General features: G+C 43.9%; 1 protein-coding gene across 6 annotated transcripts in view; it reads left to right on the forward strand.

The window, feature by feature from the left end:
• The first annotated feature begins 913 nt into the window (after positions 1–913).
• Positions 914–21087, forward strand: part of bcl9l (bcl9 like) — a 105082-nt gene continuing 84908 nt past the window's right edge. For 2 of the 6 annotated variants that reach the window (XM_090219055.1, XM_090219057.1), the window contains exon 1: positions 991–1333. The gene's annotated coding sequence lies outside the window, so the exon portion shown is untranslated. Of the gene's footprint in view, positions 1334–21087 lie in introns of all 6 variants that reach the window. The other 4 variants (XM_090219054.1, XM_090219052.1, XM_090219053.1 and 1 more) reach the window with 4 other exon arrangements.

Here is a 21087-nt window from a genome sequence, read left to right on the forward strand (position 1 = left end):
TGATCCTATGTTTTCAGTTTTAAGGGTTCTGATCCTATGTATTCAACTTTAAGGGTTCTGATCCTATGTTTTCAGCTTTAAGGGTTCTGATCCTATGTTTTCAGCTTTAAGGGTTCTGATCCTATGTATTCAACTTTAAGGGTATCTAATTCTATAGAATTAGGGTTATTATGTATTGTATACCACAAGAGGGAGTCCTCTGTCCTCACCTGGGAAATGAGGTTATAGATACTACCAAACTCTGTGCCATTATGGGTCACCCTGAATCAAAGGGTATATCAGTTGCCCCCCACGGGAAGCTGCTGAGGGGAGGACGACTCATAATAATGGCCGGGAACAAAGCGAATGGAATGGCATCAAACACATGGAACCCAGGTGTTTGATGCATTTGATGCCATTCCACACTACTCCGCTCCAGGCTTTTCATGAGCCCTTCCTCCACCAATGAAGATGCCACCAACCTCCTGTGGTTGCACCACATTATACTACTAATAAGGCACTATTCATTTAGGTGGGAAGATGCTGTTTTGTCCTTCAACAAGTCACTGACTCTTAGGATCAGCGGTAATGTACTGTACATTTGCCAGATAGCATCAATATAAACATCAACACACAAACAGTAAAACTAGTACAACAATAGGAATGACAACAACAACAGCAATATAATCAACAAAACAATAGCAAATATAATGTGTAGTTATAACAATCTTATTACTATATAATTATGATTATGAATATCATTATTATACTGTTATGAGACTATTATGCTATATGACATTCAATTGTAAAGAACAATATTTTGAGTAACCTAAAATTACCTGTGTTTCCAACTTAGTAATAATTAGAAATACCAATAACAATACAAAAAAAGAGAGAAAGATTTCAAGGTGTGTTTGAGTGTCTCGATCAGTTTAATTTAGGTATATCAGCTTTATACGGATGTCTGTGCTGAGTGGCCACATCAGTCAGTCAGTGGCTGGTAATGTGTGTGTGAATGCTATGGACACAAATGCAACGTCCTGCCTTTCCACAGCGCCGATACCGGAGTCATGATCTGCCGTTTGTTCGAGAGGACGCGTCCTCCGTTTTTGAACCCTAAAGTCTAAACGTGAAAACCTCGTATGGTTTTATCACCGTTGTCGAGAAAAAAAAAACACCCTGCAATTGCACCAGAACCGGCTACGGTTTTTTAAACCCGGGAGGAACCTTGCGCAGTGCTAAAAAAATAAGAAAAGAAGGAGCAAAGCGGTTGCAGCCTCTTCGGTGGGGAAATGTCGGTTTGGCCGTCACTCCTGACACCACATCGGCCTCCTCAGATACCAACGAAAATGGGGTAAGAAAAGCGACATCTTCCTCTTGAACGATGTCATGACATTACTACCTAGCAGTCATTATAGGGAACATTTTGTTAACCCTCGACATGATATATATATCAAGGCAATAACACACGCCAAACCAAATTAAACTAGCAAGCTAGTTACGAACCAGTTCCAACAAATGGATTAACGTGTAGATAGATGGATGTGTGTTTTGTCACCATCGCACCGAGACCAACGGTAACGTTAGCTTGCTACATGCTAACTGGCTAACTATAGCACAGCACAACGCAGCTTGCTACATGCTAACTGGCTAACTATAGCACATCACAACGCAGCTTGCTACATGCTAACTGGCTAACTATAGCACAGTACAGCGCAGCTTGCTACATGCTAACTGGCTAACTATAGCACAGCACAACGCAGCTTGCTACATGCTAACTGGCTAACTATATCACAGTGCATCTTGCTACATGCTAACTGGTTAACTATAGCACACCGCAGCGCAGCTTCCTACATGCTAACTGGCTAGCTATAGCACAGCGCAGTTTGCTACATGCTAACTGGCTAGCTATAGCACAGCGCAGTTTGCTACATGCTAACTGGCTAACTATAGCACAACGCAGCTTGCTTCATGCTATAACTATAGCACAGCTTGCTACATGCTAACTGGCTAGCTATAGCACAGCGCAGTGACTGTGTTAATAACATTCAGGTTGAACTCAGGCCCAGCAATAATATATTCATATTAACTCTAGCCAGACAAAGTTAACTATATAACGATTAATGTTTATGTACGCTTGTGGATCCATTAACCGGACAACGTTAGTTCGCTAACGTTACATTCCTAGACAGATGTACGACTTTTTAACAAGAATGAAAACTATTAAAGCTAGCTAACAGTTAGGCTACTCAGTTAGCTACAATGTCCGAGGACCGTCAAATAGCAGTCGGTGGACACGTTAATATTTCTTGGCGAGCTGGTTTAGCCTGATACAAGTACTAATTATCAAACGAGCAGTACACTTTAAAGTCTTTAACGTATGAATGACCTAACGTTAGGTACATAACTAATGTATGTATTTCGGGGCAAATATATTTATACAGCTAACTTGCCCTAACGTGAGTATCAGCTGTGAAAAGTAGTTAGCTAACTGCAGTTTGGCCAGGTCCATAGCATGCCTACACCAGGGTATACTATGCCCTCTCAGCCTGGCTACATTTAACTTCAGTGACTGTATGTAGTCAATTTGGAGAAGGTGTCACAAGCGCCCTGAATACAACAGGTGTAGGTAGACCTCACAGTGAAATGCTGAATACAACAGGTGTAGTAGACCTTACAGTGAAATGCTGAATTCAACAGGTGTAGTAGACCTCACAGTGAAATGCTGAATACAACAGGTGTAGTAGACCTCACAGTGAAATGCTGAATACAACAGGTGTAGTAGACCTTACAGTGAAATGCTGAATACAACAGGTATAGTAGACCTCACAGTGAAATGCTGAATACAACAGGTGTAGTAGACCTTACAGTGAAATGCTGAATACAACAGGTGTAGTAGACCTCACAGTGAAATGCTGAATACAACAGGTGTAGTAGACCTTACAGTGAAATGCTGAATACAACAGGTGTAGTAGACCTTACAGTGAAATGCTGAATACAACAGGTGTAGTAGACCTTACAGTGAAATGCTGAATACAACAGGTGTAGTAGACCTCACAGTGAAATGCTGAATTCAACAGGTGTAGTAGACCTCACAGTGAAATGCTGAATACAACAGGTGTAGTAGACCTCACAGTGAAATGCTGAATACAACAGGTGTAGTAGACCTTACAGTGAAATGCTGAATACAACAGGTGTAGACAGTGAAATGCTGAATACAACAGGTGTAGTAGACCTCACAGTGAAATGCTGAATACAACAGGTGTAGTAGACCTCACAGTAAAATGCTGAATGCAACAGGTGTAGTAGACCTTACAGTGAAATGCTGAATACAACAGGTGTAGTAGACCTCACAGTGAAATGCTGAATACAACAGGTGTAGTAGACCTTACTGTGAAATGCTGAATACAACAGGTGTAGTAGACCTTACTGTGAAATGCTGAATACAACAGGTGTAGTAGACCTTACTGTGAAATGCTGAATACAACAGGTGTAGTAGACCTTACAGTGAAATGCTGAATACAACAGGTGTAGTAGACCTCACAGTAAAATGATGAATACAACAGGTGTAGTAGACCTCACAGTGAAATGCTGAATACAACAGGTGTAGTAGACCTTACTGTGAAATGCTGAATACAACAGGTGTAGTAGACCTTACAGTGAAATGCTGAATTCAACAGGTGTAGTAGACCTCACAGTGAAATGCTGAATACAACAGGTGTAGTAGACCTCACAGTGAAATGCTGAATACAACAGGTGTAGTAGACCTTACAGTGAAATGCTGAATACAACAGGTGTAGACAGTGAAATGCTGAATACAACAGGTGTAGTAGACCTCACAGTGAAATGCTGAATACAACAGGTGTAGTAGACCTCACAGTAAAATGCTGAATGCAACAGGTGTAGTAGACCTTACAGTGAAATGCTGAATACAACAGGTGTAGTAGACCTCACAGTGAAATGCTGAATACAACAGGTGTAGTAGACCTTACTGTGAAATGCTGAATACAACAGGTGTAGTAGACCTTACTGTGAAATGCTGAATACAACAGGTGTAGTAGACCTTACTGTGAAATGCTGAATACAACAGGTGTAGTAGACCTTACAGTGAAATGCTGAATACAACAGGTGTAGTAGACCTCACAGTAAAATGATGAATACAACAGGTGTAGTAGACCTCACAGTGAAATGCTGAATACAACAGGTGTAGTAGACCTTACTGTGAAATGCTGAATACAACAGGTGTAGTAGACCTTACAGTGAAATGCTGAATACAACAGGTGTAGTAGACCTTACTGTGAAATGCTGAATACAACAGGTGTAGTAGACCTTACAGTGAAATGCTGAATACAACAGGTGTAGGTAGACCTCACAGTGAAATGCTGAATACAACAGGTGTAGTAGACCTTACAGTGAAATGCTGAATACAACAGGTGTAGTAGACCTTACTGTGAAATGCTGAATACAACAGGTGTAGTAGACCTTACAGTGAAATGCTGAATACAACAGGTGTAGGTAGACCTTACTGTGAAATGCTGAATACAACAGGTGTAGGTTAGACCTTACAGTGAAATGCTGAATACAACAGTTGTAGGTAGACCTTACAGTGAAATGCTGAATACAACAGGTGCATTAGACCTTACAGTGAAATGCTGAATACAACAGGTGTAGACAGTGAAATGCTGAATACAACAGGTGTAGTAGACCTTACAGTGAAATGCTGAATACAACAGGTGTAGTAGACCTCACAGTAAAATGATGAATACAACAGGTGTAGTAGACCTCACAGTGAAATGCTGAATACAACAGGTGTAGTAGACCTTACTGTGAAATGCTGAATACAACAGGTGTAGTAGACCTTACTGTGAAATGCTGAATACAACAGGTGTAGTAGACCTTACTGTGAAATGCTGAATACAACAGGTGTAGTAGACCTTACAGTGAAATGCTGAATACAACAGGTGTAGGTAGACCTTACTGTGAAATGCTGAATACAACAGGTGTAGGTAGACCTTACAGTGAAATGCTGAATACAACAGGTGTAGGTAGACCTTACTGTGAAATGCTTACTTACAAGCCTTTAACCAACAATGCAGTTCTATAAATGAAGTTGAAATTAAATATTCACTAAATAAACTAAAGTTTTTAAAAAATATATAAAATCAATCTAAAAGTAACACAACACATTTACATAACAATAACGAGGCTCTATACGGGGGTATCTGTACCGAGTCAATGTCCAGGGTACAGGTTAGTCAAGGTAGAGTGACTATACATAGATAATAAACCGTGAGTAGCAGCAGTGTAAAAACAAATGTAAAGGGTCAATGTAAAGAGCCCGGGTGGCCATTTGATTAGCTGTTCAGGAGTCTTATGGCTTGGGGGTAGAAGCTGTTAATAAGAAAGCCTTTTGGACCTAGACTTGGTGCTCCGTGCTGGTAGCAGAGAGAACAGTCTATCACTTGGGTGACTGGGGTCTTTGACACTTTTTTTGGGGGCCTCCCTCAGACACTGCCTAGTATAGAGGTCCTGGATGGCAGGAAGCTTGGCCCCAGTGATGTACTGGGCCGTATGCACTACGAGCAGTTGCCGTACCAGGCGATGATGCAACCGGTCACGATGGTGCCGCTGTAGACCCTTTCTGAGGATCTGAGGACCCATGCCAAATCTTTTCAGTCTCACGAGGGGGGAAAAGTGTTGTCGTGCCCTCTTCACTAATGTTTTGGTGTGTTCATGCAAGAAGTGACTGACTGAGGTCTTAGTGTTCATACAAGAAGTGACTGACTGAGGTCTTAGTGGTCATGTAAGAAGTGACTGACTGAGGTCTTAGTGGTCATGTAAGAAGTGACTGACTGAGGTCTTAGTGTTCATACAAGAAGTGACTGACTGAGGTCTTAGTGGTCATGCAAGAAGTGACTGACTGAGGTCTTAGTGTTCATACAAGAAGTGACTGACTGAGGTCTTAGTATTCATGCAAGAAGTGACTGACTGAGGTCTTAGTGTTCATACAAGAAGTGACTGACTGAGGTCTTAGTGGTCATGTAAGAAGTGACTGACTGAGGTCTTAGTGTTCATGCAAGAAGTGACTGACTGAGGTCTTAGTGTTCATGCAAGAAGTGACTGACTGAGGTCTTGAAGATATATCTACTAGATGGTGAACAATGCATTGACCAAACTCCTCCACAACGTTTTCCCCATCAGACAGGGATCAGAGATTTCAAGTTCTCACTAATACTTTGCTACCAAATGCTACCAAATGTATTTATAAAGCCCTTCTTACATCAGCTGATATCTCAAAGTGCTGTAGAGAAACCCAACCTAAAACCCCAAACAGCAAGCAAGGCAGGTGTAGAAGCACAGTGGCTAGGAAAAACTCCCTAGAAAGGCCAAAACCTAGGAAGAAACCTAGAGTGGCCAGTCCTCTTCTGGCTGTGCCGGATGGAGATTATAACAGAACATGGCCAAGACGTTCAAATGTTCATAGATGACCAGCATGGTCACACTTCCTTTCTTTCATTATGGCCTCAGTGATATGCATGCGTCTTACCAACCGGATTAACAGTCACTAATGTTATGTCACATGCTTCGTAAACAACAGGTGTAGACTAATGCTTAATTACAGGTCATTTTCCAACAATGCAAATTTAAAGATAATGATTAAAAATAGTGACACAAGGAATACACAGTGAATAAACCGGCACTGTAAATATCAACTAACTAGTGTTGACAGGCATGGCTAACACAGGTGTAATGTTAACTACTAACTAGTGTTGACTGGCATGGCTAACACAGGTGTAATGTTAACTACTAACTAGTGTTGACTGGCATGGCTAATACAGGTGTAATGTTAACTACTAACTAGTGTTGACTGGCATGGCTAACACAGGTGTAATGTTAACTACTAACTAGTGTTGACTGGCATGGCTAACACAGGTGTAATGTTAACTACTAACTAGTGTTGACTGGCATGGCTAACACAGGTGTAATGTTAACTACTAACTAGTGTTGACTGGCATGGCTAATACAGGTGTAATGTTAACTACTAACTAGTGTTGACTGGCATGGCTAACAGGTGTAATGTTAACTACTAACTAGTGTTGACTGGCATGGCTAACAGGTGTAATGTTAACTACTAACTAGTGTTGACTGGCATGGCTAACACAGGTGTAATGTTAACTACTAACTAGTGTTGACTGGCATGGCTAATACAGGTGTAATGTTAACTACTAACTAGTGTTGACTGGCATGGCTAACACAGGTGTAATGTTAACTACTAACTAGTGTTGACTGGCATGGCTAACACAGGTGTAATGTTAACTACTAACTAGTGTTGACTGGCATGGCTAACACAGGTGTAATGTTAACTACTAACTAGTGTTGACTGGCATGGCTAATACAGGTGTAATGTTAACTACTAACTAGTGTTGACTGGCATGGCTAACAGGTGTAATGTTAACTACTAACTAGTGTTGACTGGCATGGCTAACAGGTGTAATGTTAACTACTAACTAGTGTTGACTGGCATGGCTAACACAGGTGTAATGTTAACTACTAACTAGTGTTGACTGGCATGGCTAACACAGGTGTAATGTTAACTACTAACTAGTGTTGACTGGCATGGCTAATACAGGTGTAATGTTAACTACTAACTAGTGTTGACTGGCATGGCTAATACAGGTGTAATGTTAACTACTAACTAGTGTTGACTGGCATGGCTAACAGGTGTAATGTTAACTACTAACTAGTGTTGACTGGCATGGCTAACAGGTGTAATGTTAACTACTAACTAGTGTTGACTGGCATGGCTAACACAGGTGTAATGTTAACTACTAACTAGTGTTGACTGGCATTGCTAACACAGGTGTAATGTTAACTACTAACTAGTGTTGACTGGCATGGCTAACACAGGTGTAATGTTAACTACTAACTAGTGTTGACTGGCATGGCTAATACAGGTGTAATGTTAACTACTAACTAGTGTTGACTGGCATGGCTAACACAGGTGTAATGTTAACTACTAACTAGTGTTGACTGGCATGGCTAACACAGGTGTAATGTTAACTACTAACTAGTGTTGACTGGCATGGCTAACACAGGTGTAATGTTAGCTACTAACTAGTGTTGACTGGCATGGCTAATACAGGTGTAATGTTAACTAATAACTAGTGTTGACTGGCATGGCTAACACAGGTGTAACGTTAACTACTAACTAGTGTTGACTGGCATGGCTAATACAGGTGTAATGTTAACTACTAACTAGTGTTGACTGGCATGGCTAATACAGGTGTAATGTTAACTACTAACTAGTGTTGACTGGCATGGCTAATACAGGTGTAATGTTAACTACTAACTAGTGTTGACTGGCATGGCTAACACAGGTGTAATGTTAACTACTAACTAGTGTTGACTGGCATGGCTAACACAGGTGTAATGTTAACTACTAACTAGTGTTGACTGGCATGTCTAACACAGGTGTAATGTTAACTACTAACTAGTGTTGACTGGCATGTCTAACACAGGTGTAATGTTAACTACTAACTAGTGTTGACTGGCATGGCTAATACAGGTGTAATGTTAACTACGAACTAGTGTTGACTGGCATGTCTAACACAGGTGTAATGTTAACTACTAACTAGTGTTGACTGGCATAATACAGGTGTAATGTTAACTACTAACTAGTGTTGACTGGCATGGCTAACACAGGTGTAATGTTAACTACTAACTAGTGTTGACTGGCATGGCTAACACAGGTGTAATGTTAACTACTAACTAGTGTTGACTGGCATAATACAGGTGTAATGTTAACTACTAACTAGTGTTGACTGGCATGGCTAACACAGGTGTAATGTTAACTACTAACTAGTGTTGACTGGCATGGCTAATACAGGTGTAATGTTAACTACTAACTAGTGTTGACTGGCATGGCTAACACAGGTGTAATGTTAACTACTAACTAGTGTTGACTGGCATAGCTAACACAGGTGTAATGTTAACTACTAACTAGTGTTGACTGGCATGGCTAACACAGGTGTAATGTTAACTACTAACTAGTGTTGACTGGCATGGCTAATACAGGTGTAATGTTAACTACTAACTAGTGTTGACTGGCATGGCTAACACAGGTGTAATGTTAACTACTAACTAGTGTTGACTGGCATGGCTAACACAGGTGTAATGTTAACTACTAACTAGTGTTGACTGGCATGGCTAACACAGGTGTAATGTTAACTACTAACTAGTGTTGACTGGCATGGCTAACACAGGTGTAATGTTAACTACTAACTAGTGTTGACTGGCATGGCTAATACAGGTGTAATGTTAACTACTAACTAGTGTTGACTGGCATGGCTAACACAGGTGTAATGTTAACTACTAACTAGTGTTGACTGGCATGGCTAACACAGGTGTAATGTTAACTACTAACTAGTGTTGACTGGCATGGCTAATACAGGTGTAATGTTAACTACTAACTAGTGTTGACTGGCATGGCTAATACAGGTGTAATGTTAACTACTAACTAGTGTTGACTGGCATGGCTAATACAGGTGTAATGTTAACTACTAACTAGTGTTGACTGGCATAATACAGGTGTAATGTTAACTACTAACTAGTGTTGACTGGCATGGCTAATACAGGTGTAATGTTAACTACTAACTAGTGTTGACTGGCATGGCTAACACAGGTGTAATGTTAACTACTAACTAGTGTTGACTGGCATAACACAGGTGTAACGTTAACTACTAACTAGTGTTGACTGGCATGGCTAACACAGGTGTAATGTTAACTACTAACTAGTGTTGACTGGCATGGCTAACACAGGTGTAATGTTAACTACTAACTAGTGTTGACTGGCATGGCTAACACAGGTGTAATGTTAACTACTAACTAGTGTTGACTGGCATAATACAGGTGTAATGTTAACTACTAACTAGTGTTGACTGGCATAATACAGGTGTAATGTTAACTACTAACTAGTGTTGACTGGCATAATACAGGTGTAATGTTAACTACTAACTAGTGTTGACTGGCATGGCTAACACAGGTGTAATGTTAACTACTAACTAGTGTTGACTGGCATGGCTAACACAGGTGTAATGTTAACTACTAACTAGTGTTGACTGGCATGGCTAACACAGGTGTAATGTTAACTACTAACTAGTGTTGACTGGCATGGCTAACACAGGTGTAATGTTAACTACTAACTAGTGTTGACTGGCATGGCTAACACAGGTGTAATGTTAACTACTAACTAGTGTTGACTGGCATGGCTAATACAGGTGTAATGTTAACTACTAACTAGTGTTGACTGGCATGGCTAATACAGATGTAATATCGTAGTAACATCGGTACTATGTAGTAATAACAAAGTAGTGCTCAGCACTACAGTAAATGTGGTGTGATTTGGGACACATCATATGTGGCTAGTCAAGTGCATTGGTGTGTCCCTCCCCCCCCCCCCAGTCTTTGTTGTGAACACTGACCCAGTCAGTTTTGTCCATATTCAGCCTAAAAAAGGAGACGTTGTTAAGTATGGTGTGATAGCAGGCGGCTGCACTGTGGTCCTGTGGTCCTGTAGCAGTCTTTCCCGTCACTCGGTCTGTGCAGTGCGATATCCTAGACCTATATTTAGCCGGACGTAGCCTGTAACCTGATCTGAATTGTCTTTGAGGGCTATAGAGCAGGCAAAGCAGACCCAGCGCGCACCTTTTGTCATTTTTAAAATAGCCTCGCTAACCCACGTCGTGTCGAACTGAGTTGTCCTCTTGAGGATCCCTATCTAATCCATAGAATTCAATCAAATGTATTTTATAAAGCCACTTTTTTTTTGTGTTGTGCTAAGAGTCACAAAGTGCTTTACAGATACCTGGCCTGGACCATAAAGAGCAAGCAAAAACAGAGGCACAGTGGATAGGAAACGATCATGAGGCATAAAACACACAGATAATCTGACTGCCGATAGATACTTATCACAGTAGGAGGATGTTCCTTCTCTTGCTAGAACAAAAGACGAGCCTGCGGTTTCTACTTGCTCCTCAGTGGCGGACAACTTGACTTAGAGCCAATCGGAGCGCACGGACCTCCACGTGGGGGGAGCCGACAGGAGTGACAACTTGACTTAGAGCCAATCGGAGCGCACGGACCTCCACGTGGGGGGAGCCGACAGGAGTGACAACTTGACTTAGAGCCAATCGGAGCGCACGAACCTCCACGTGGGGGGAGCCGACAGGAGTGACAACTTGACTTAGAGCCAATCGGAGCGCACGGACCTCCACGTGGGGGGAGCCGACAGGAGTGACAACTTGACTTAGAGCCAATCGGAGCGCACAAACCTCCACGTGGGGGGAGCCGACAGGAGTGACAACTTGACTTAGAGCCAATCGGAGCGCACAAACCTCCACGTGGGGGGAGCCGACAGGAGTGACAACTTGACTTAGAGCCAATCGGAGCGCACAAACCTCCACGTGGGGGGAGCCGACAGGAGTGACAACTTGACTTAGAGCCAATCGGAGCGCACGAACCTCCACGTGGGGGGAGCCGACAGGAGTGACAACTTGACTTAGAGCCAATCGGAGCGCACGGACCTCCACGTGGGGGGAGCCGACAGGAGTGACAACTTGACTTAGAGCCAATCGGAGCGCACGGACCTCCACGTGGGGGGAGCCGACAGGAGTGACAACTTGACTTAGAGCCAATCGGAGCGCACGAACCTCCACGTGGGGGGAGCCGACAGGAGTGACAACTTGACTTAGAGCGAATCGGAGCGCACGGACCTCCACGTGGGGGGAGCCGACAGGAGTGACAACTTGACTTAGAGCCAATTGGAGCGCACGGACCTCCACGTGGGGGGAGCCGACAGGAGTGACAACTTGACTTAGAGCCAATCGGAGCGCACGGACCTCCACGTGGGGGGAGCCGACAGGAGTGACAACTTGACTTAGAGCCAATCGGAGCGCACGGACCTCCACGTGGGGGGAGCCGACAGGAGTGACAACTTGACTTAGAGCCAATCGGAGCGCACGGACCTCCACGTGGGGGGAGCCGACAGGAGTGACAACTTGACTTAGAGCCAATCGGAGCGCACGGACCTCCACGTGGGGGGAGCCGACAGGAGTGACAACTTGACTTAGAGCCAATCGGAGCGCACGGACCTTCACGTGGGAGGAGCCGACAGGAGTGACAACAAAAAGGAACAAATATTTTGTTCTAGCTATCGAATGACATGCTAACGTTAACTAGCTAGCTAAAAACAAACTGGCTGACACTGGCAGTATGGGATTATGGACAGTACATTTCATTTAAAAGAAACTGTATTCTTGCTAGCTGGCCATCTGGCATGTAGCAACATGGGTTTTCTACAACAATAGCAACATTAGCGCAGCTAGCTAGTTAGCAAACATTGGATACCTACAGAGCAAAATACACAGGGACTAGCATTGCCAAACCAGTCTTAAGAATGCAACGCTACTACCACCTTCTAGTTAGGGGTATTTTTAACTACACTGACGGCTTCAAAAACTGACGGCTTATTTATTTTATTTTATTTCACCTTTATTTAACCAGGTAGGCTAGTTGAGAACAAGTTCTCATTTACAACTGCGACCTGGCCAAGATAAAGCAATAGCAGTGTGAACAGACAACACAGAGTTACACATGGAGTAAACAATAAACAAGTCAATAACACAGTAGAAAAAAAAGAGAGTCTATATACATTGTGTGCAAAAGGCATGAGGAGGTAGGCGAATAATTACAATTTTGCAGATTAACACTGGAGTGATAAATGATCAGATGGTCAGATGGTCATGTACATATACTGGTGTGTAAAAGAGCAGAAAAGTAAATAAATAAAAACAGTATGGGGATGAGGTAGGTAAAAATGGGTGGGCTATTTACCGATAGACTATGTACAGCTGCAGCGATCGGTTAGCTGCTCAGATAGCTGATGTTTAAAGTTGGTGAGGGAGATAAAAGTCTCTGCGGTGTCAACAGAAAAGAGAGACTCTGTTTAGAGGTGCTAAGTACTCTTGGTAAGTAAATGTTTGACAATCCTACTGATGTGTGGAACCTATTAGATGGAACCTACAGAGAAACCAGGCGTGGCCAGTCCACTGTAAAGGGAACAGGATTAGGTTAGACAGAAGGAACCTACAGAGAAACCAGGCATGGCCAGTTCACTGTAAAGGGAACAGGATTAGACAGAAGGAACCTACAGAGAAACCAGGCATGGCCAGTTCACTGTAAAGGGAACAGGATTAGGTTAGACAGAAGGAACCTACAGAGAAACCAGGCGTGGCCAGTTCACTGTAAAGGGAACAGGATTAGGTTAGACAGAAGGAACCTACAGAGAAACCAGGCGTGGCCAGTCCACTGTAAAGGGAACAAGATTAGGTTAGACAGAAGGAACCTACAGAGAAACCAGGCGTGGCCAGTCCACTGTAAAGGGAACAGGATTAGGTTAGACAGAAGGAACCTACAGAGAAACCAGGCGTGGCCAGTCCACTGTAAAGGGAACAGGATTAGGTTAGACAGAAGGAACCTACAGAGAAACCAGGCGTGGCCAGTCCACTGTAAAGGGAACAGGATTAGGTTAGACAGAAGGAACCTACAGAGAAACCAGGCGTGGCCAGTCCACTGTAAAGGGAACAGGATTAGGTTAGACAGAAGGAACCTACAGAGAAACCAGGCGTGGCCAGTCCACTGTAAAGGGAAGACAGAAGGAACCGACAGAGAATAAGATGATTTGAATAAACGGATGAACAGGAGTTTTGTACTGTGAAGTAGCTACTAGTAGCATGCCGACACAGTCTCCCTCCCTCCAAGCACGGCAGATTTGTTGTGTGTCCCAATAATATTTTTTCTCTCAGTGTCTAATTGTTCACTTCTCTTGACTGACTGGTATAACAATAAGGTGGAAACCCTCCAATGCTTTTAGGTTTGTGGGAAGACCAATCCAATGCTTTTAGGTTTGTGGGAAGACCAATCCAATGCTTTTAGGTTTGTGGGAAGACCAATCCAGTGCTTTTAGGTTTGTGGGAAGACCAATCCAATGCTTTTAGGTTTGTGGGAAGACCAATCAAATGCTTTTAGGTTTGTGGGAAGACCAATCCAATGCTTTTAGGTTTGTGGGAATTAGTGAACAAGTTTACACTTCAGGAGACAGGAGAGATTATTGGGACGCACCCTTGGTATGTTGTTGCTGACAAAGTGTTGCTTATCTGGCAAGGTGATCTGAGACTGGCGTTGGGATGAGTTACAAGCAGCACAGTCAAGGTGAAGCTATGAAAGAATAATGTGATATTGAGAAGGCAGAGGGAGAGGAGACACCACAGTACATGGTTGTAAGAGCAGACTTGGATCTATAGGCAAGGCCTTCATCTACAGTAAACAGGGTTGTTATGAACTCAGAAGGACTTGCTGTATGTAAACACATATTCGCCTATCAGGGTAGGCCTCTTTTTAGTTTTGCTTTAGGAGCACCTATCAGGTTAGTTTTACTTTAGGAGCATCTATCAGGGTAGGCCTCTTTTAGTTTTACTTTAGGAGCACCTATCAGGTTAGTTTTACTTTAGGAGCACCTATCAGGTTAGTTTTACTTTAGGAGCACCTATCAGGGTAGGCCTCTTTTAGTTTTACTTTAGGAGCACCTATCAGGTTAGTTTTAATTTAGGAGCACCTATCAGGTTAGTTTTACTTTAGGAGCACCTATCAGGGTAGGCCTCTTTTAGTTTTACTTTAGGAGCACCTATCAGGGTAGGCCTCTTTTAGTTTTACTTTAGGAGCACCTATCAGGGTAAGCCTCTTTTAGTTTTACTTTAGGAGCACCTATCAGGTTAGTTTTACTTTAGGAGCACCTATCAGGTTAGTTTTACTTTAGGAGCACCTATCAGGTTAGTTTTACTTTAGGAGCACCTATCAGGGTAGGCCTCTTTTAGTTTTACTTTAGGAGCACCTATCAGGTTAATTTTACTTTTGGAGCACCTATCAGGGTAGGCCTCTTTTAGTTTTACTTTAGGAGCACCTATCAGGTTAGTTTTACTTTAGGAGCACCTATCAGGGTAGGCCTCTTTTAGTTTTACTTTAGGAGCACCTATCAGGGTAGGCCTCTTTTAGTTTTACTTTAGGAGCACCTATCAGGTTAGTTTTACTTTAGGAGCACCTATCAGGGTAGTTTTACTTTAGGAGCACCTATCAGGGTAGGCCTCTTTTAGTTTTACTTTAGGAGCACCTATCAGGGTAGGCCTCTTTTAGTTTTACTTTAGGAGCACCTCTCAGGGTAGGCCTCTTTTAGTTTTACTTTAGGAGCACCTATCAGGTTAGTTTTACTTTAGGAGCACCTATCAGGGTAGTTTTACTTTAGGAGCACCTATCAGGGTAGGCCTCTTTTAGTTTTACTTTAGGAGCACCTATCAGGGTAGGCCTCTTTTAGTTTTACTTTAGGAGCACCTATCAGGTTAGTTTTACTTTAGGAGCACCTATCAGGGTAGTTTTACTTTAGGAGCACCTATCAGGGTAGTTTTACTTTAGGAGCACCTATCAGGTTAGTTTTACTTTAGGAGCACCTATCAGGGTAGTTTTACTTTAGGAGCACCTATCAGGGTAGTTTTACTTTAGGAGCACCTATCAGGGTAGTTTTACTTTAGGAGCACCTATCAGGTTAGTTTTACTTTAGGAGCACCTATCAGGTTAATTTTACTTTAGGAGCACCTATCAGGGTAGGCCTCTTTTAGTTTTACTTTAGGAGCACCTATCAGGGTAGGCCTCTTTTAGTTTTACTTTAGGAGCACCTATCAGGGTAGGCCTCTTTTTAGTTTTACTTTAGGAGCACCTATCAGGGTAGTTTTACTTTAGGAGCACCTATCAGGGTAGGCCTCTTTTTAGTTTTACTTTAGGAGCACCTATCAGGGTAGGCCTCTTTTTAGTTTTACTTTAGGAGCACCTATCAGGGTAGGCCTCTTTTTAGTTTTACTTTTGGAGCACCTATCAGGGTAGGCCTCTTTTTAGTTTTACTTTAGGAGCACCTATCAGGGTAGGCCTCTTTTAGTTTTACTTTAGGAGCACCTATCAGGGTAGGCCTCTTTTAGTTTTACTTTAGGAGCACCTATCAGGGTAGGCCTCTTTTAGTTTTACTTTAGGAGCACCTATCAGGTTAGTTTTACTTTAGGAGCACCTATCAGGTTAGTTTTACTTTAGGAGCACCTATCAGGTTAGTTTTACTTTAGGAGCACCTATCAGGGTAGGCCTCTTTTTAGTTTTACTTTAGGAGCACCTATCAGGGTAGGCCTCTTTTTAGTTTTACTTTAGGAGCACCTATCAGGGTTAGTTTTACTTTAGGAGCACCTATCAGGGTAGGCCTCTTTTAGTTTTACTTTAGGAGCACCTATCAGGTTAGTTTTACTTTAGGAGCACCTATCAGGTTAGTTTTACTTTAGGAGCACCTATCAGGGTAGTTTTACTTTAGGAGCACCTATCAGGTTAGTTTTACTTTAGGAGCACCTATCAGGGTAGGCCTCTTTTTAGTTTTACTTTAGGAGCACCTATCAGGGTAGGCCTCTTTTTAGTTTTACTTTAGGAGCACCTATCAGGGTAGTTTTACTTTAGGAGCACCTATCAGGTTAGTTTTACTTTAGGAGTTAACTTGGCCTTTTGAAGTTGAGACAAAACCACAAGGTCCAATATGCGGCTCCATTCAATAATTTAAAAAACAGAACTAATCCTGTCAAGGTGTTATAACATCCGCGATTCTGTTCACTTCCCAGAGAAACCTAGATTAGCCTGCCCTTCGCATCATTCCACACCATGGTTCTGTGTAGGGTTGCAACATTTCCCAGGTTTTCCAGAAATCCTGGCAGGACGATTACACATTTTCTGCCTATTCCCTCCTGAAAGCTTCCAACCTGGTTATCTGGAAAACCTTGGTCATTTGGGAAAGTTACCTGAATTTTGCACCCCTAGTTCTGTAGGTTACACGCCATCCTATGCCACACCACATTCACCATTTCTCTCCCTCTCCTGTCTTCTCCCTCTCCTGTCTTCTCCCTCTCTTCTCTTCCCTCTCTTCTCCCCCTCCTCTCTTCTCTTCCCTCTCTTCTCCCTCTCTTCTCTTCTCCCTCTATTCTCTTCTCCCTCTTCTCTATTCTCTTCTCCCTCTTCTCTCTTCTCTCTCTCCTCTCTTCTCTTCCCTCTCTTCTCCCTCTCCTCTCCTCTCTTCTCTTCCCTCTCCTTCTCCCTCTTCTCTCTTCTACCTCTCCTCTCCTCTTCCCTCTCTTCTCCCTCTTCTCCCTCTCCTCTCCTCTCTTCTCTCTTCTCCCTCTCCTCTCTTCTCTTCCCTCTCTTCTCCCCCTCCTCTCTTCTCTTCCCCCTCTCCTCTTCCCTCTCTTCTCCCTCTCCTCTTCCCTCTTCTCCCTCTCCTCTCTTCTCTTCTATTCTCCCCTCCCTCTTCTCTCTTCTCCCTCTTCTCTCTTCTCTTCTCCCTCTTCCCTCTTCCCTCTTCTCCCTCTCATCTCTTCTCTTCCCTCTCTTCTCCCTCTCCTCTTCCCTCTTCTCCCTCTCCTCTTCCCTCTTCTCCCTCTCCTCTTTTCTCTTCTCCCTCTCCTCTCTTCTCTTCTCCCTCTTCTCTCTTCTCTTCTCCCTCTTCTCTCTTCTCTCTTCTCTTCTCCCTCTTCTCTCTTCTCTCTTCTCTTCTCCCGCTTCTCTCTTCTCCCTCTCCTCTTCCCTCTTCTCCCTCTTCTCTCTTCTCTTCTCTCTTCTCCTTCTCCCTCTTCTCTCTTCTCCCTCTCCTCTTCTCCCTCTCTTCTCCCTCTCCTCTCTTCTCCTCTTCTCCCTCTTCTCTCTTCTCACTCTCCTCTCTTCTCTTCCCTCTCCTTCTCCCTCTTCTCTCTTCTACCCCTCCTCTCCTCTTCCCTCTCTTCTCCCTCTTCTCCCTCTCCTCTCCTCTCTTCTCTTCCCTCTCTTCTCCCTCTCCTCTCTTCTCTTCCCTCTCCTTCTCCCTCTTCTCTCTTCTACCTCTCCTCTCCTCTTCCCTCTCTTCTCCCTCTTCTCCCTCTCCTCTCCTCTCTTCTCTCTTCTCCCTCTCCTCTCTTCTCTTCCCTCTCTTCTCCCCCTCCTCTCTTCTCTTCCCCCTCTCCTCTTCCCTCTCTTCTCCCTCTCCTCTTCCCTCTTCTCCCTCTCCTCTCTTCTCTTCTATTCTCCCCTCCCTCTTCTCTCTTCTCCCTCTTCTCTCTTCTCTTCTCCCTCTTCCCTCTTCCCTCTTCTCCCTCTCATCTCTTCTCTTCCCTCTCTTCTCCCTCTCCTCTTCCCTCTTCTCCCTCTCCTCTTCCCTCTTCTCCCTCTCCTCTTTTCTCTTCTCCCTCTCCTCTCTTCTCTTCTCCCTCTTCTCTCTTCTCTTCTCCCTCTTCTCTCTTCTCTCTTCTCTTCTCCCTCTTCTCTCTTCTCTCTTCTCTTCTCCCGCTTCTCTCTTCTCCCTCTCCTCTTCCCTCTTCTCCCTCTTCTCTCTTCTCTTCTCTCTTCTCCTTCTCCCTCTTCTCTCTTCTCCCTCTCCTCTTCTCCCTCTCTTCTCCCTCTCCTCTCTTCTCCTCTTCTCCCTCTTCTCTCTTCTCACTCTCCTCTCTTCTCTTCCCTCTCCTTCTCCCTCTTCTCTCTTCTACCCCTCCTCTCCTCTTCCCTCTCTTCTCCCTCTTCTCCCTCTCCTCTCCTCTCTTCTCTTCTCCCTCTTCTCTCTTCTCCCTCTCCTCTCTTCTCTTCCCTCTCTTCTCCCCCTCCTCTCTTCTCTTCCCTCTCTTCTCCCTCTCCTCTTCCCTCTTCTCCCTCTCCTCTCTTCTCTTCTCCCCTCCTTCTTCTCTCTTCTCCCTCTTCTCTCTTCTCTTCTCCCTCTTCCCTCTTCTCCCTCTCATCTCTTCTCTTCCCTCTCTTCTCCCTCTCCTCTTCTCCCTCTCCTCTCTTCTCTTCTCCCTCTCCTCTCTTCTCTTCTCCCTCTCCTCTCTTCTCTTCTCCCTCTCCTCTCTTCTCTTCTCCCTCTTCTCTCTTCTCTTCTCCCTCTTCTCTCTTCTCTCTTCTCCCTCTTCTCTCTTCTCTCTTCTCCTTCTCCCTCTTCTCTGTTCTCCTTCTCCCTCTTCTCTCTTCTCCCTCTCCTCCCTCTCTTCTCTTCTCCCTCTCCTCCCTCTCTTCTCCCTCTCCTCCCTCTCTTCTCTTCTCCCTCTCCTCTCTTCTCCTCTTCTCTTCTCCCTCTCTTCTCTTCTCCCTCTTCTCTCTTCTCCTTCTCCCTCTTCTCTCTTCTCCCTCTCCTCCCTCACTTCTCTTCTCCCTCTCCTCCCTCTCTTCTCTTCTCCCTCTCCTCCCTCTCTTCTCTTCTCCCTCTCCTCCCTCTCTTCTCTCCTCCCTCTCTTCTCTTCTCCCTCTCCTCTCTTCTCCTCTTCTCTTCTCCCTCTCTTCTCTTCTCCCTCTCCTCTCTTCTCTTCTCCCTCTCCTCTCTTCTCTTCTCCCTCTTCTCTCTTCTCCCTCTCCTCTTCTCTCTTCTCCCTCTCCTCTTCTCTCTTCTCCCTCTCATCTTCTCTCTTCTCCCTCTCCTCTTCTCTCTTCTCCCTCTTCTCTCTTCTCCCTCTTCTCTCATTCTCACTCCTCCTTTTTGGCTTTTGCTAATGTGAATGCAGTTTAGTTCTTACTCACAGAAGGGCCTCTTTCCCTCTCTCTTTTCCCCACTTCTATTTAGAATGGTCTCCCTACTGTCTGTACTGTGGCTGCTGTTTGTTATTTTTCCTTCTTGCTCTAGTCTAGTTGGCTCTGTTCCCAGACTGTGTTGGAAGAAATACAACCCAAGACCCTCCCAGCAAACTGAACCCAGAGAGTCTCTTCTCTTCCTGGTCCCGAGAGGAGGGAAAACCTGGGGGAGAGAGAGACAGAAAGGGAGGGTGAGAAAGAGACATCCTAAACCGACTCATAAAGTCTTTTTCCCTCTCTTTCCCTCTCTCTCTCTCTTTCCCTCTCTCTCTCTCTCTTTCCCTCTCTCGCTCTCTTTCCCTCTCTCTCTCTCTCCCTCTCTCTCTCTTTCTCTCTCTCTCTCTCTCTTTCCCTCTCTCTCTCTTTCCCTCTTTTCCCCTCTCTCTTTCTCCCCCTCTCTCTGTCCACCTCTCTGTCCCTCTGTCCCCTCTCTCTCTCTCTCTCTCTCTCTCTCTCCCTCTCTCTGTCCACCTCTCTGTCCCCCCTCTCTCTGTCGCTCTCTCTGTCGCTCTCGTATTCTGTTAGTCAGTGCCATAAACCCAAGAAGTAGCCTACTGTACCCCCCACGCGCACACATAGAATAGCCAGCCAAATAGAGAAAGTTGCCAGCCGTGATCCCCTGGGCCGAGGCTAAGAATATTTTGCCTAACCAGCTCTATTTTGGTGTCTTCTGGTACATTCTAATGCCTTGATATCATCTGAAATACGCTGCTATTGAGTTCACTGCCCAGATTGGAAAAATGTGTTTTGTTTTATACAGTTTTAAAATAAGTTTACTCAAAATCCAGAAACTCCCAAGTGATGCCATACATTTAAAGTAGTTTGGTGGAATTGGCCCTCCTCTCTCTCTGTAGTGTTGTACTGAAATGGGTCCCGTGACTCGTGACGTTGCTGGGTGCAGGACTCTGCTCCGTTGTCAGTGAATTCACGATTCAGAAATCTGTTGAAATGTGGACAAATGAGTGCTTTTATTGAAAGCTGAGGAAATGTGGACTTTTCCACCTAAAACATCTGAGAGGATTTTCTATAATTGGTTTAATGTAGCTGCCTGCCACAGCAGTGGAGCTGGGTAAGACCTGTGGATGTGCTCCCTTCGATTATCAAGTAAAAACAGATATTTCACCTTTATTTAACCAGGTAGACCAGATCACCTTTATTTAACCAGGTAGACCAGATCACCTTTATTTAACCAGGTAGACCAGATCACCTTTATTTAACCAGGTAGACCAGATCACCTTTATTTAACCAGGTAGACCAGATCACCTTTATTTAACCAGGTAGACCAGATCACCTTTATTTAACCAGGTAGACCAGATCACCTTTATTTAACCAGGTAGGCCAGATCACCTTTATTTAACCAGGTAGACCAGATCACCTTTATTTAACCAGGTAGACCAG

This window comes from Oncorhynchus mykiss, chromosome 24 (assembly GCF_057628025.1).
Source record: "Oncorhynchus mykiss isolate SJ-2025 chromosome 24, ASM5762802v1, whole genome shotgun sequence".
NCBI lineage: Eukaryota > Metazoa > Chordata > Actinopteri > Salmoniformes > Salmonidae > Oncorhynchus > Oncorhynchus mykiss.